Genomic DNA, 16281 nt, shown 5'->3' on the forward strand with positions numbered 1-16281 from the left:
ATTTAACCTCAGGGGTGTTTTTTTTTTCTTTTCCCCCAGTGCCCCCAGTTCCCGTTCTTCTTCCTTTTATTTTTGGTTTTTTTTTTTGTTTGTCTCGCTTGCTCTCTCGCCTTCAGCGCCCCTGACTTGGAGATGTGTAAATCATTTCCAGCGTAACCAGATCTTGTCCTTTCGCGGGCTCACTAGTCACCCCCATGTTACAGTTGGGTAAAAGGAGGCCTGGAACCGTGGGGGTCACGTGACCACAGGTGTCGCCCGCGGTGGCCATTTTGTGGAGCAGGAATCGTGGTTTAAAGTAGTGTTCAGATTCGGAAGGGGGGTGGTTGAGGGAAAGGTGACCGGGGTGTGGTGGAGGGAAGTGGAGGGGTACTGTTGGCCATGCTCCTTGTAACACGGTTGCCTACGCAGCGCTGCCTAAAAAAATGCAGCACCCCCTCCTGTTGCACCCCCTAGCCCCCACCTCCACCCCCCCCACCCAGCGAGCGCACCCCCTCCCGCGCGCCTGGCGCGGTCAGGAGACAATGAGACTACCCAGCGCTGAACTTGAGCGCGTGCTTTCCACCCCAGCCCTCCACTGAAACTTCCATTTGCTTCCTAGTTTCTTCCCGTGGACTCGGGCTCAGGGCTGTCCGACCCCCCAAACCTGCGGATCCTGGCGATCACCCAGAACTGTTTTGGGGGCCGCGGGGGATGGGGAGGGTAGTGCGGGTTATGGCTAGATGCTCTCTCAGCCGGCCAAAGAAGTATAAGTGCTCCGAGTGACCCTTGGGCCACTGCGGTGGAAAGGGAATGGAAAGAAATGGGTTTCCACCGTCGATGGCAGACCCCCGTATGGTTCCCTAAGCAGGCCACTCCTGGTCCCAATTTAAGTGCCACGGGCCCTTAAAATAAAAGGGGGTGAGGGAGGCGAGAAGTGGATCCCTGGATAGAAGCAAAGGGAGGCACTAGAAAAGTGCTTTTCAGCCAGTCCTGGTCTTCAGCCTGAGAAATAAAACGCATTTTTCCCACCATCTCCCCCCCCCCCCCGCGTTTCCGCTGCCAGAATTCAAATAGCTCGTTCTCATCACAAAATTTACCACGTAATTTCTCTTCCCGTCTATTTTTTTTTAATTGAATAGAAAGTGAAATTTCAGCGAGGGGGGAGATAATAGAACACTCGTGTCGGGGACGGGTTCCCTAACTGCTTTGGGTCTCAATGTCCTCATCTCTGCTGGGCTACTTCATCCTTGTTAAAGAGTGGGCTCCTTTTCAGAGCAGGGATCCTATAACACCGCCCCTACCCCACTTTTAACCAGTCTGTGCTAAGGAATCTGAGCTCCCATAATATAAACCTAACTTCCAATTTTCAAAAAAAAAATTTTTTTTAGAAGCTATGACCTAACTAAAGTAAAAGCAAAAGACCAGTACTGCAAGAATGTTTCAATATGTTTTCATAGGGGCTTCTAGCCTCAGGACTGATGCTACACGGGTCCCTAATGCCTTGTTTTTCAAGGAGTTACACTCCCCACTGCTAAGTTACTTTGTTTTGTAGCGGGTCAACTTTGGAACCAGTTGTTCCAAACTTTTTAATCGATAGAGTAGCTAGCGTCTTCAATAATTCATCTTGTAGGGGCTTGGGAGATGGCTCCAAGGGTTGCAAAGTTGCAAGTGGTAGTGGAGGTTAGGTCCCCAGCATGTCATGGTCCCTGAGCACCACCTGAGTGGCCCAAATTGAGAATTGGTCTTTGTATATCCAAACCGGGCAGAAATATTTCGTATTTCTAAGTAAAAGATCTGTTAGTCCTCAGCTTGCATCAGGATGAAATAGAGAATGTGCTTCTAGAGACCCGTCGCCCTTGCCAGTCATTAGACAACCAAAAGTATACAAATCTCCACGATGATTTCCAGCTTTAATGAACCACAGGTTTAATGCTGACCGGGGTCCAGTTCAGCCCAAGGAATATTTGGTGAAGTGTGGTTTTATGGGGTTTTTGTTTTGGGGGGTCATACACAGCAATGCTAGGGGTTACTCTTGGCTCTGAACTCAGGAATTACTCCTGGAGATGCACGGGAGACTATTTGGGATGCAGGGATCGAACCCCGGTCAGCTGCGTGCAAGGCAAGCACCCTACCCGCTGTGTTACTGCTCCAGCCCTAAAGTGTGTTTTTTACTTGGTTTTACTTGGTACCTCTTCATATGGACCGGGGTAAACATAAGATCTCCCGACTGAATTTTGACAGTTCAAATGACCTAAGTTAACTACTTTTTGAACAAACTGGGAACCTTTTTTTATTTATTGTTTTCTTTTGGGGTTACAGTCAGTGGTGCTGGAAGTGAGGGCTCCTCCAAGGCCAGCGCTCCCAGGTCACTCTCAGCTGTGCTCAGAGGACTATGAGGTGCCGGGGATTAAACCCAGTGCTTCAGCATGCCAAGCAAGTGCACCATGTCCAGGGATATAGCTGATAGGGCTGGAGTACATACAAAACATACAGGTACCTGGGTTTGGACCCCAGCATCCATATTTTAGTCCCCTGAGCACCACTGGGAGCATTCCCCCTCACCCCCCAGCACTAGAGCCCGAAGTAGTCCCTGAGCACAGCCGGGTGTGGCCCCCCCAAAAAAAAAAAAGAAAAAAACATGCAGTCCAGCCAGTTGACCTATCTCCCGTGCCCCACACTCTGCCCAGTCTGATTACAGAAAACTGTTACGTGTTTGACTTTTCACCAGTCTGCAACTGCCACACTTGTGATATTCCAATCCCCTGGCTCCATGATAGCCAGTGTGCAGACTCTGGTGTTTTCCACATACTGTGCCCAATTCCATGGTATTGACACGGTTCTATAGGCATCTGTTTTGGCCAGCATGGCATAGGAGAGGGTTGCAGAGTTCATCCAGGCTGGGCGGTTGCTGCCCCCAATGAGCAGTTTGGCTTTGCCATGCCTAATCATTTTCAGAGTACCCCAGATATGGACCTTCCACTTTTCCTAACACGTTGCCACTGAGTGGCTGGACTGCAGAGACTTTTTTTTCCGGTTTTGGTTTTGGCTTAGGGCCATACCCAGCGGTACTAAGGGCTTTCTCCTGGCTCTGCGCTCAGGAATTACTCCTGATGGTGTTCAGGAAAATCATATGGGATGCTGAGAATTGAACCCGAGTCGGTCGCATGCAAGGCAAACACCCAACCCGCTGTACTATCTCTCTAGCTCTGCAGAGACTTTCTTGTCCTTCTAGCCACCATCTTCCTGCCTGTGGCGCAGAAAGTCCCCCAACTTATAGGAGCCAGAAAGATGGCCAGACAGAAACAAAACAACAACCTCCCCCCCCCAAAAAAATTTAATTTCACTTCTGAATCCAGCTGGTGTACAGGGAACTGCCGCTGTGGGAGTACGAAGAATGAAGAGATAGAGCAGTTTCCTCTTTTCAATTAACCCCTGCCCATGGGCATACTGAGTTCAAATCACCAGGGTGCTTTGTTAATCAATATGTTATAATTGGAATATCAAATGGGAAAGGAAGTGGGCTCACAGACAAAGTTTTCTTGGCCAACACATCCACTCAGAAATAAGGAGGATGCGTGCACTTGAGGTGGCAGAACGAGCCAACTTGCACAGCAACTCCAAATGACTTTTCCACTGAGCAGACATTTGCTAATTTTATTTGAAGTGACCTAAAAAGCGGAGTAGGAAAAGTTGAAACCAGGGAGATTTGGGTTTGCATGCTCACTGTCCCAGGAAAGGCGAAGTGCCCAGATTCAAGCAACTTCACAAAATTACACCACCCTCACCACCCACCCCCCCCCCCCCCGCCACACCTCACCCCCACCCCCTTCTCCAGTCCTGAAGGTAGCAGTACCAACAACCAAACACCAAAACTAGAAAACTCTATAGATCCTGGCACTGACCTTTCAGAAGCCGGCTTACAAGCTGTGTACTTGTGCTCAACTTCGTTGATGCCTCAGTGCCTTGGATTCTAACAGAAGCAAATCAGGGGGCTAGAGAGATAATACAGTGGGTAAGGGCACTTGCCTTGCACGCGGCCAGCCAGGGTTTAGTCCCCCATCCCCATACCCCTTTCTGCCGCCCCCCTCCACCAGCACCTCCAGGAATAATTCCTAAACGAATAACCAAGAGTAACCCCTGAGCATCATCGCTTCATGTGTCTCACCACCACCACAAAAAAAAAAAAAAAAAGCAGTTTCTGCCTCAAAAAAAGGTAGTTGGGGTTGGCGGGATAGAGCAATAGCACAGCAGGTAGGGCGTTTGCCTTGCACGAGGCTGACCCGGGTTTGATTCCCAGCATTCCATATGGCCCCCCGAGCACCACCAGGAGTAATTCCTGAGTGCATGAGTCAGGAGTAACCCCTGTGCATCTCTGAGTGTGACCCAAAAAGGAAAAAAAGTAGTTGGGACTCAAAGAACCTTGAACGAGAGGGCTTTTGTCAGGAGTGGGATCTCAATCCTGGAGGAGACATGGATGTCATCTCTCTCCAGTCCAGTGGGTCGCTGTGGCACTGGGTTGGCTCCCAGAACACTCATCCCGTGGGGCTGCGGTTGAGTGTGCGCTTCTCCTGAGGAGAGGGAAGTGGCCAAAGGCAGGACAGCACAGAGGGAGGGCACACAGATGGCCCGGAGATGTTTGCTGGTCACAGAAGCATGCCCGCCCCGAGCAAGTTGTAATGGGTCCCTGATTTGGCTTCCACAGGTAGCTTTAGGCACATTCTCAGGGACTGAACTAAACTGAAATCGGCACAAAGCACATGCCAAAAACTCTACAACCTTGCAGAGACATGAGTCAGCCTTGCAGAGCATTGTCGCTCCACGCAGAGCAGAAGTAAAAGGGATTCCGATGCTATGACTGAAACTCAATTATGAACAACTTTGTAACTGTATATCTCACGGTGATTCAATAATATTTTTTAATGAAAAAAAAAAGAAGGGGGGGCTGGATCGATAGCACAGCGGGCAGGGCTTTTGCCTTGCACGCAGCCGACCCGGGTTGGATTCTCAGCATCTCATATGGTCCCCTGAGCACCTCCAGGAGTAATTCCTGAGTGCAAAGTCAAGAGTAACCCCTGTCACCAGGTGTGACCCCAAAAGAAAAAAAAAAGCGGGAGGGGGGGAAATTCAAAAGAGAAATGCCCAGCCTTGAGTCATTTGGGGATTGCCGGTTCTCCTCCGGCCCTGCTCCCCCCCCTTCCACCAAGACCCCCTGCAGCATTTCTGTGGGGCAAGGCCTCAGAAATCAGCCTGACCCATCCCTCCCAGAACTGCGCTGAGTCCTTGACAAGAGTCAAGTTTGGGGAGTGGAACTCCCTTGTAATCAGAAGCTAATTAGAGGTTTGGAAGCAAAAGCAGTTCCTTACTGAGCCTCCTTTTATGTTCTAAATGTATAATAGCCTTTATGGAGTTTTGTTTGTTTGTTAGGGGCTGGAGATAAAGCAGATGGACTCCCAAAGCCAGGTAATTTTCAGTAATTAGGAGATTGTCGCTAGGGAAGACTGATAAAAGTGAAGGGAGAAAGAGGAGCCATAGGTTCTAGGCTGTTGCTCAGCGCCTTGCTTCTCCCCAGTGAGAGCTGAGCCCTAACAAGATTGGGAAGGGATTTTTTTTTTTTTTTAGACAATTATCTTCCTCCCAAAAAGCCGATCTGGTACCTTTCCTTTCACAAAGATGGCAAGGCAAAAACCAAATGTTTGTCTCTAGGCAGCTTCCCAAATGCGAAACGTATTTTCAAACCCATTGTCCCGCCTTTATTCAGGAAGCCTGGGGCAGAAGTGGGGGGCAGGGGGGCAAGCACTGTGGGTCAGAGCCGGAGAAGATGGGAGCTCCATGGAGGGAGAGGGGCCACAGGCCCTCTACACTGCATGCTCATGGCTCATCTTCAGGAAAGGGCGCCTTTCCCGCAGTTTTTCTCCAAAGTGATGTCAACCTGGAGCCTGGCCATCACTTCATAGATACGAATGAGTTCCGTCCGGGGTTAGCCTCGCCAGCGCTGCCCCTGCATTCGCTCTGGCCCACACCTTCCTGCATGCAGGCACTGCTGTCATTGTCCTCATCTGCTCCCAGGTTTCACCATTTGTTAAAAATTTTCGTCTCTTAGCTCTTTCAGCCGGGCTGTCTTTATCTGCCATATTACAAGAAAAAAAGAAAGAAAAAAAGAAAGAAAGAAAGAAAGAAAGAAAGAAAGAAAGAAAGAAAGAAAGATATATGGGCTGGGGAGGGACCTCAGAGGGAGAGAGCCTTGCAAATGAGAGGCTCTGAATTCTAGAGATATTTATTTGCTTATTTATTTGGCGAGGGAACTCCTAAAATCCTTAGGATTTCCTCCGAGGAGAATGAAGTAAAGCTCTTTTGTTACGTTAACGAATGGCTTTTGTTTGTTTTCGCGTTACTGACCCCACCTGCTGGTGCTCAAGGACTGGGGGGAGGGGGATGCCGCGGGCGGGGGTGGAACCCGAGTCTCCCGTTTGCAAAGCTTGAGTCCTGTGAGCCCAGTCTGCAGCGGCTCAGCATTCTTGCTCTTTGCTAGCAGTCCATATTTTTCTGCATGCTCTTCACCTTATCTCTCTTCGCCTCCCACTCGCTTTCTCCTTGGGCAACTTTCTCTCCCCTGTGTCTACTGATCCATCCTGCTCTGTTTTCTCTGTTGAACTTTAGAGCCTTAACCCAAACATGAAAGCTTGTAACTATCTCAGGGTAATTCAATAAAATTAAAAAAGAAAAAAAGAACTTTAGAGCCTTACCCTGCACACAGGGTGAAACCATTCAGTCCTTGTGATGTCCCTCTGACTGATTTCCTTACGCAAAATTCCCTTGAGCACTTTCCATAAGGAGACTTTTATTTCATTATTATTATTATTATTGTGAAGCAAGATCGTTTTTATGGAAACTTATTTAGAAAGATGTCAGTGGGGACCAGAGCACTAGTACAGTGGGTAGGGCACCTGCCTTGTATGCAGCCAACCTGGGTTTGATACCCAACACTCTATATGGTCCCCCAAGCTAGCCAGGAGTAAGCCCTGAGCACTGCTGGGGGTGGCCCAAAACCAAAACAAACAAAACAAGAGAAAAGAAAGGAAAAAAGTGAAAAGAAAGGGGGGAAAGTGAAAAACGAGAGAGGGAGAAGTGTGTGCATAAGCGAGAACCTAGGTTTGAAAAGCAGAGAAACATCAAGACAAGCAGGTGACATATGTGTTCAAGGGAGAACAGGCTGAGAGCCAGCCTGATGAGGTGACTTTTAAGAAAACCCTACTGGAAGGGGGCTGGTTGCCAATGGAGCCGATTATGGGATTAGAAGGTTGAACTTTCAGCCCCCGCCCCCCTCAAACTCTGGGGAGGGAGCAGGACTGGAGTTCAGGGGCTGGAGTGATAGCACAGCGGGTAGGGTGTTTGCCTTGCACGCAGCTGACTGGGGTTCAATTCCCAGCATCCAATATAGTCCCCAGAGCACCGCCAGGAGTAATTCCTGAGTGCATGAGCCAGGAGTAACCCCTATGCATCAGTCACCACTCTCCAGAGTCCATCCTTCAGGCCTGTGTCATGAGGCCGCCAGAAACATCCAAAAGCAGGGTCTGAGAGAGATCAAAACACTCAGCACGGGCTTTTCATAGGGAAAGTCCAGGTTCAGTCTCCTGCACCGCATAGTACCCTGGGCAGCCTGAGTGACACAGGAGCACAGAGCCAGGAATAGCCCTGAGCACCACCAGGTGTGACACCCCGTCCCCAACAAAAATGAGACCAGAAAAGCTCATGCCTCTCTGCTCAGAGAACTCCCTTGGTGGAGATGTGGGGAGAGTTGGGGGCCTAGAGAGAGGCAGGGATTCTCCATCCCCCTTCCCCCTGTCCTGTGTGGCTCTTCCATCAGGCTGGTCCCAAGGCATATAGCAGTCTGAAATAAACCAGTCATCTAGTATGTGAGGGGCCAGAGTAATAGTATAGAGGGTAGGGCGTTTGCCTTGCACACTGCTGACCCAAGTTTGATCTTTGGCATCCCATAAGGTTCCTAAAGCACCATCACTAGTAATTCCTGAATAGCAGAGCCAGGAGTAAGCCTCGAGTATCGCTAGGTATGGCCCCCAAACAAAAACAAACAAAAAACCAAAACCATCTAGTAAGTCAAAGGTTTCTTTCTCTGAGTTCTATGAGGCACTAGAACAAATTAACCAAATCCAAGCTGGGGAATCTTTAGAATCTCCAATCTATAGAAAGCACAGTTGGAAGTCTGGACTTGTGATTGGCACCTGAAGTGGCAGTGGTGGTGAGGAGGGATTGAACCATAGATTGTCTTGGGGAACTGAGCTTTTAACTGGTGGGTTCTGACCAAAATCAACTCGAGGGTTTTTTTTTGGAGAGGGGGGGAGGCTACACCACAATGATCAAGTGTTATTCCTGGTTCTGCACTCAGGAATCACTCCTGGTGGTGTTTGGGGTACCATATGGGATGCCAGAAAACGAACCTGGATTTGCTTTGTGCAAGGCAAGCAAGTACCTGCTGTACTATTGCTCCAGCTCCCACTTGAATTCTAAGACACCCGGCTGGTGCCAGAGACTTGCTTGCTGTGAAATGGAGTAAATGGAATCCAAATCACAGTGGCCCACCCATGTTCCCTATAAAGAAATAGAATTGTGAGGAGCTAGAGCAATAGTACAACAGGTAGGGCAGTTGCCTTGCACACGGCAGACCCAGGTTCAATTCCCAGCATCCCATATAGTCCCCCGGATCCAACCAGGATAATTTCTGAGCACAGAGCCAGGAGTAAGGCCTGACCACTGGGAAGATGGAGCTGCGTTTCCCACTGTGTCTGTTTGTCTGTTTGCTGTGTCTGTTTCAAAGCACTGTGCCAAAGGCTGAACCCATCTTACTCATTTGTTCCCAGAGCACCCCCAAAGGAAGGAACTGTACCCTCCCCACATACACACTCTACAGATGGGGGCACAAGGATAGGCTGCCCATCACTTGAGGTGTCACCATGGCCTCCTCTAATTCAGCCAGGCCCAAACAGGATTTCTCATCAGTACCCCAACAATTTCATCCTGTGATCTGGATCTCAGATCATAGCAGTGTCACACTCAAACCTAATACTTCTGCAGTTTCCCTTCTGTCCTGCCCTCTGTCCACGAGCAGGCCCTTCCTCTTCCTCTTCCCCTCTGATGGCCTTGCAGATGAATCTGCTACCTCACTGCCCACTTCCGGCCTTTCGGGCCTCCTCTTCTGGCCTTTTGGGCCTTGTTGTCCACTTCTAATAGGAGTGAACACATCTGGAATGAACACATCTGCTTTTGCATATGGACACCTTTAGAAGTTTTTTTCCCAGGAAAGAAAACTTGTCTCTTCTCCCAGAGATTTCAAGCAGTGCCCAAGCCTGCTCTGACTGATCCTGGAATTATTTGGTTGCTTTTTGTTTTGTTTTGTTTTAGGGCTACACCCAGCAGTGCTCACAGCTTATTCCTGGCTCTGTGCTTAGGAATCATTCCTGCCGGTGCTTAGGGGACCAGATGGGATGCCAAGGATCAAACCTGGGTTGGCCACATGTGAAGCGAGTGCATTACCCACTGTACTATTGTTTCGGCCCCCATGTTTCCTTTTGTTTTTTATTTTAGGCTTAGGGGCCGCTCCCAGCAGAGCACAGGACTTCCTCCTAGCTTTGTGCTCAGTAGTCATGTCTTACAACGCTCAGAGGAGTCTGTGTGGTGCTGGGGATTGAACCTGGGTCTCCTACGTACAAGGCAGGCTCCTTATCCACTGTATTATCTCTCCAGCCCACAGAAGCTGGACTTTTTAGTGAAGAATATTGCAAATACTTGCTAGTCACAATCAGGGAGGAACTGCATTCACACAAGTGAGCCCAGACCTTTTTGTAACGCATTCATTGAAAATTGGGCAATAGTGGAAATATGCAAGGAATCTGGTAGCCCATCTTTTGACCAAAAAATGAAGTTTTGCCATTTCTTGTGGAAATGCAAATGCATTTGGAGTCCAAAGGTTTCTTTTCCTATTAAGCACTCGAAAGTAAAGACAGTAGTGCAGGGCTTGATCTGGGGGTCCTGCTATCACTGCCACTCACAGAATTACCAACTCTGATGGACAAGAGCGAGCATGGGGGAGAGGAGGGTCGGAGCAATAGCACAGCAGGTAGGGTGTTTGCCTTGCATGTGGCTTACCTTGGGTTTGAGCCTCAGCATCCCATTTGGAACCCCGAGCACCTCCAGGAGTGATTCCTAAGTGCAGAGCCGGGAGTAACTTCTGAGCATTGCTGGGTGGGACCCAAAAAAAAAAAAAAAGTGACCACGGTCACAGACTCCAAGTTCAGGTTCTCACTTTGCTTGTCAGCAGCCAAAGAAAGCGCTTTTCCAAGCTGGAGTTGCTTTTGGCACAAATGTCACTGCAGAAGTGGCTTCATTCCACAGAAGAGGGAAATGGGTTTTGCCTTCTGTCTTTTGTCCTTCTAGGGCCAGAGCAGGTAGGGCCTTTGCCTTGCATGAGACCAACCTGAGTTCAATCCCCAGCACCCTATATGATCCTCTGAGCCCACCAGGAGTGATCCTTGATGTGGCCCTAAAACAAAATAAAACCAAACAAAAAATAATACCAATCTCTCCCTTCAGCTCTACGTCATTGCCTTTCCACCACAGTGGGGAAGTTTCTCCACACGCTAGTACCAGATCTCTCTGCCAGTGAGGCACAGTTCCTGTAAGCCACACCCCATGTGAGTGCAACATTCTAATAACCCTCTGGATGTGGCTACAATAGAATCTCTCAGTTCATCATTTCTTCTAACCAGCTGTACCCCAGAAAGTATCCCCTGCTGGTGTGGAATGTGAAGCGGGTGAGCCTCCACACCCAGCATGGCTGCAGAGTGCTGGGTCTTGAATAACATTCTTTGCTTCCCCGGAGTTTGGTAAGAACAGGGATGAGATCAAAGACACCTTTGGCAGTGTTGAATGAAGCAGCATTAGGTGGTGTTGTTTTCAGCAGCAGTTTTTAAGAACCGATGGATAATGATGGATAATGTAGTTAATGAGGCCTTAACTCCTCCTCCAGGTCAACAGCCCAAGGATGTTTCACCCATAAACTTTGGCCGGTATCACCATGACCAACCAGTAGGAGTGGGCTGTGACCTTGGGGACTTCCCTGAGCACTATTGGTCATATTCATTCCACAACGTGCAAGGCAAGCAACTTACCTCCTGTCCAAATCTCAGCCTTTTGGTTTGGTTGGTTTGCTTTGGTTTGTTTTGAATTGGGGGCTGCTCTCAGAGCTTCTGCTCAGGGATCACTCCTGACAGTGCTTAGGGGACCCTATGTGCTATCAGGGATGGAAGCCAGGTCATCACGTGCCAAGCAAACACCTTACCAGCTCTGTTATTTCTTCAGCTCCTCATTCTCTTGGTTTTGATTTGGGGGCCACATGCAGTGGTACTCAGGGTCTATTTCCAACTCTGTCTTCAGGAGTCCCTCCTGGTGGTGCTCAGGAGATCAAGGATTAAACCAGGGTCACTACATGCAAAGCAAGTGCCTTAACCTCTGTACTCTCCTTCTAGCCCCTGATCCAGAAATTTTGTACTGCCCTTGCTGCCACTCACTCCCTCACCCTTTGGTTTGGTTTTGTCTTGTTTTATTTTGGGGCCACACCCAGCGATGCTCAGGGCTTACTCCTGGCTCTACACTCAGAAATTACTCCTGGGGGCTGGAGAGATAGCACAGAGGGTAGGGCGTTTGCCTTGCACGCGGCCGACCCGGGTTTGATTCCCAGCATCCCATATGGTCCCCTGAGCACCGCCAGGAGTAACTCCTGAGTGCAGAGCCAGGAGTAACCCCTGTGCACCGCCAGGTGTGACCCAAAAAGCAAAAAAAAAAAAAAAAAAAAAAAAAGAAAGAAAGAAAGAAAGAAAGAAAAGAAAAAAAAAGAAATTACTCCTGGCAGTGCAAGGGGCACCACATAGGATGTCAGGGATTGAACCAGGGTTGGCCCCATGCAAGGCAAGCGCCCAATCTGCTGTACTGTTTCTCTAGCCTCACTCACTCCTGCACCCTTGACCAGGCTGTCAGTGTTTTCTGAAAATAGCCTTAGCAGTGCCACTTCCCTGCTCCTTTGAGCTTTGGGCACCTCCTCATACACTCCAGGTTATTTCCCAGGAGCTGTCCAATCAGACTTCCCTGCTTCTGCTCACCTTGCTCCCACCACCAACCCCCAGTTCCACCCTTGTTCTTTTTTTTTTTCCTTTGTGGATCACACCCGGCGAACCAGGGACTATATGGGATGCCGGGGCTCAAACCCAGGTCAGCCGCGTGCAAGGCAAATGCTCTCCCCGCTGTACTCTCACTCCAGCCCCCTTCTTCTTTTTCTTCCTCTGCTACACTGCTCATTACTCTCTGAGCACCCTCAGGTTGTCCATGTCCCTTCCTTTGTTCACAAGATTCCCTCCATGCAAAATGGCACACACACATGCACACACACATGTGTACACATGCATGCACACGCATGCACACACACAGAGACTATTAACTCTCTTTTTCAGAAGAAGCTTAACACAGCTTTCTTTGCTGCTCCATGTTCCTATCCCCTTTTCCCATTCCTGGGGCTGCTTGTCTTTATCATAACACACACACACACAGGGAGAGAGAAAGAGAGAGAGAGAGAGAGAGAGAGAGAGAGGCACTCAAACCCATCCTCTGCTGGGGCAGGACCCCTAAGAGCAGGGTCGGTTCTTTTCCATCTGCACCTCTCTAGTAGCGAGCCCAGCGCCTGCGAAAGGCCCCAGCTTCTCACAGAAAAGAGACCCCAGAACAGAGGCAGGAGACGTACAGAAAAGGAGAGTTTGAATGAGGGCAGATTGTCCACCCCCAAAAGGAAACTTCTGCCAGCTGAGAGGCTGGGTGGGATATGAAGTGGATGCACGACCCAGCACAGAGCCACCCATTATTTCCTGATGGCGCTGCATGCCCAGAGCTGCCAGGGTTTCCAAAGAGACTGGACATCTCAATTGAGCAGGGATGGCCTGATTTTGAACTGACAGCAGCCCATTTCTTTGGAGCGTGTCAATGTCCTGTATGCGCCTAAACAGCACTGCACTATTGGCACTGTTCTGTTTGCTAAACAGGGTTGATGGGTACACGAGCATTTTTTTTCCTCTATTCTTCTTGCCTCATAGATCAGCTATAAATATCCTTTTATACGCATTCCAAATGCAATGGGAAAATCTGTAAACCCTTTCTGTGAGTTTCATTTTGCCAGCGGACTTCCCCCCCGCCCACCTACCCCCCTTCACCCCCCTCCATTTTTGCCTTATCCGCTATTTGGTCACTTGGTTGTCTGGGCCAAACTTGCAGCATAAATGAAGGTTTGTGGCTATACACCTTCACTTGAATAATAATTAGATTAGTTAAGTGTTACTTTGTGCTGAAAATAGAAAGAGGCAGCAATGCTGTTTCTTCCCCAAGAATTGTTCCATGAAAGTGAAAATGGTGCAGCTCACCAACTGCCTCCCACTCTTTCCTCTCTGAAATGGTTTGGAATTCTCCTATGCTACCTTGCACGGAATGTGATCTGGAAAGGAAGAACAAGCAGTATTCCGCCTGAACCAAGATCACCTTTCAAACATAAGCATTCCTCCTTGCGATTTTGTGCGTGCGCAAATTAGCAGCATTTGCCTGCAGCTCTGAGAGAGATGTCTAAATACAAGCACCACAGGGACAGAGCCATGTGCAGTTTCAAAGCTGTTTCTGTTGGGGCCGGAGAGAGAGTACAGCGGGTGGCACGCATGCCAACCCAGGTTCGATCCTCGGCATCCCAAATGGTCCTCCGAGCACCACCAGAAGTAATTCCTGAGCCCAGCGCCAGAAGTAATCCCTGAGCATCACCAGGTATGCCCCCCCAAAACAAAACAAAACAGATAAAACCTTTCACCTCTATTGTGAATGAAGTAATCGTGACTCACTTGCAGTCTAGAACAAATGATTCGTTCTTCTGTGCCTCAGTTTCCTCATTGATTAAAAAAAAAGGTCATGAGCCAACCCCTGAATAGCATAGCCAGGCGAAAGGAAATTATTTTTATTCAGGTAGAATAAAACTAGAGAGAGGAAAATAGAATATAAAGTTACATTATTATTTCAGTCCTTCAAAACTTGTTTTGAGGGGTCCAAGCAATAAATAGTTCAGCGGGTAAGGTGTTTGCCTTGCGGGCAGCTCACCTGGGTTTGATCCCCCACAAACCCTGAGTGCAGACCAGGAGTAACCCCTGAGCACTACCAGGTGTAGCTCTAAAACAAAATGAAACAAAACATGTTTTAAAGAACTGAAATAATAATGTAACTTGATTTGATACTTTACCTTCACCAGGAGTGAGAAAGATAGACATTTAAAACATGGCCTCTTGGGGGCTGGAGTAATAGCACAGCGGGTAGGGCATTTGCCTTGCACGTGGCCGACCTGGGTTGATTCCCAGCATCCCATATGGTCCCCCAAGTACCGCCAAGAGTAATTCCTGAGTGCAAAGCCAGGAGTAACCCCTGTGCATCGTCTGGTGTGCCCCGAAAATCAGAATAAATAAAGTTGGTTTAAAAGTAAATAAATAAATAAAACATGACCTCTGCCCTCACAGAAGGGGTTCAAGATGTACAAAAAATCTTTAGCCCATTGTGTGGTGAGTGCCATCTACATGTTGTGAGCTTTTAAAACTTTTGTGTGTGGTGTTGACATTTTAATAAATGTGGAATGAATAAATGAGTGTGATCCAAAAATGCAAGTATTATTTGTTCTAAGGAGGAAAATACTCATGTTGGTCTAGAAAGATTTGGCTGCCTTTTGCATCTTGACTCAAACCTGGAGTCAGTTATAGTATTCAGATCATCAGAGAGGGAAAGACTGTTTCTGATGAAAGTGGGTTTGGGGATGACAGAAAAGACACCTAGTTTGTGGAAACAGGATGCAAGTCAGGGAGAACAGTAAAAATGATCTAGGGAGCTTCCACTGGTTTTCAGTAAGTTTTAGAAAAAATGATTTTAAGAAGACCATTCATTCACTTACTCAAGAAAATTGTTAAGAACCTCAGAGATGGCTGAAAGGGCTACACTGCATATTTTGCATACAAGAGCCCCTTCTGTGAGGGCAGAGATCCTTAGTATCACCAGGATTGGCTCCTGAGCAATGATGGGTATGCCCCCCTGGCCCCTTACAAAGAAAACTCACCAGACTGTGGGCTTGGGATATAGCTGAATCACTCACTGAGCACTTGGTTTGCTTGTACAAGGTCCTGGGTTTGACCCTCACTACCACAAAAACAAAAATTGAAGACTACAGAGCACTAAGCTAGAAGCTGAGAATACTGTGGTGAATGAGAAAGACACCAGTCCTTGACATCATGGGCATTACCATCTGTTCACCATGTTTAAAGAATCATAGGAGATGGGTGGAAGAGATAATACTGGGGTTAAGGCACTTGCATGCAAGCCAATCCCAGTTTGATCTCCAGCATCACATATGGTCCCCTGAGCACCATCAGGAATTATTCCTGAGTGCAGAGTCAAGGGATAAGCCCTGAGAACTTCACAATATGAAGATACTTTGTCCTAAAAACTAAAAGATAGAGGTTGGGAAGGTAAACTGAGTCTGATCATGGAGAATGAAGTATTTAGATTATTTTGAAAGCAGTGAGAAACAACTCCAGCAGGAAATATGTAGAATGAACTGTACAAGTAAGATATGAATCTGTCCCAATTGCTGTTTTAGTCCTTTGGGAGTGAAGTAGCTGAAGAGTGTAGTCAAGTGACTTATAAACACAGACATTTGCCTGTGCTGGGGTTTGGAAGTCCAAGGTCGAGGTGGCAGCAAATAGTGAGTCTAGTGAGGGCCTGCTTCCTTTCTCTCTGTATCCTTGCAGAGAGACGAGGGAACTATCAGGGTCTCTTTTATAATTCAGATCCCATCATCATTTATTAGTTCCATCCTCATGGACTAATCACCTCCCCAAGACCTCACTGTTATACATGAGGGATTCCCTTCCCAAACCCAAGGTAGGTTCTTGATTACTTAAAAAGGAAATATTCTGGGGGCTGGAGCAATAGCACAGTGGGTAGGGCATTTGCCTTGCACAGAGCCAACCCGGATCCAATTCCCAGCATCCCATATGGTCCCCTGAGCACTGCCAGGGGTAATTCCTGAGTGCAGAACCAGGAGTAACCCCTGTGCATCGCCAGGTATGACCCAAAAAACAAAATAACAACAACAAAAAAAGGAAATATTCCAGAAGACCTGAGTACCTGACAAAATATGTGGCGTTGTTGGAGAAAAGGACAGACACTCAA

General features: G+C 48.2%; 1 protein-coding gene across 1 annotated transcript in view; it reads left to right on the plus strand.

Annotated features, from left to right (window-relative positions):
• The window catches only part of CASK (calcium/calmodulin dependent serine protein kinase), a 998363-nt gene that overhangs the window by 730853 nt on the left and 251229 nt on the right, over nt 1-16281 (plus strand). The window lies entirely within an intron of this gene.

This window comes from Sorex fumeus, unplaced genomic scaffold (assembly GCF_029834395.1).
Source record: "Sorex fumeus unplaced genomic scaffold, SorFum_2.1 ptg000086l, whole genome shotgun sequence".
NCBI lineage: Eukaryota > Metazoa > Chordata > Mammalia > Eulipotyphla > Soricidae > Sorex > Sorex fumeus.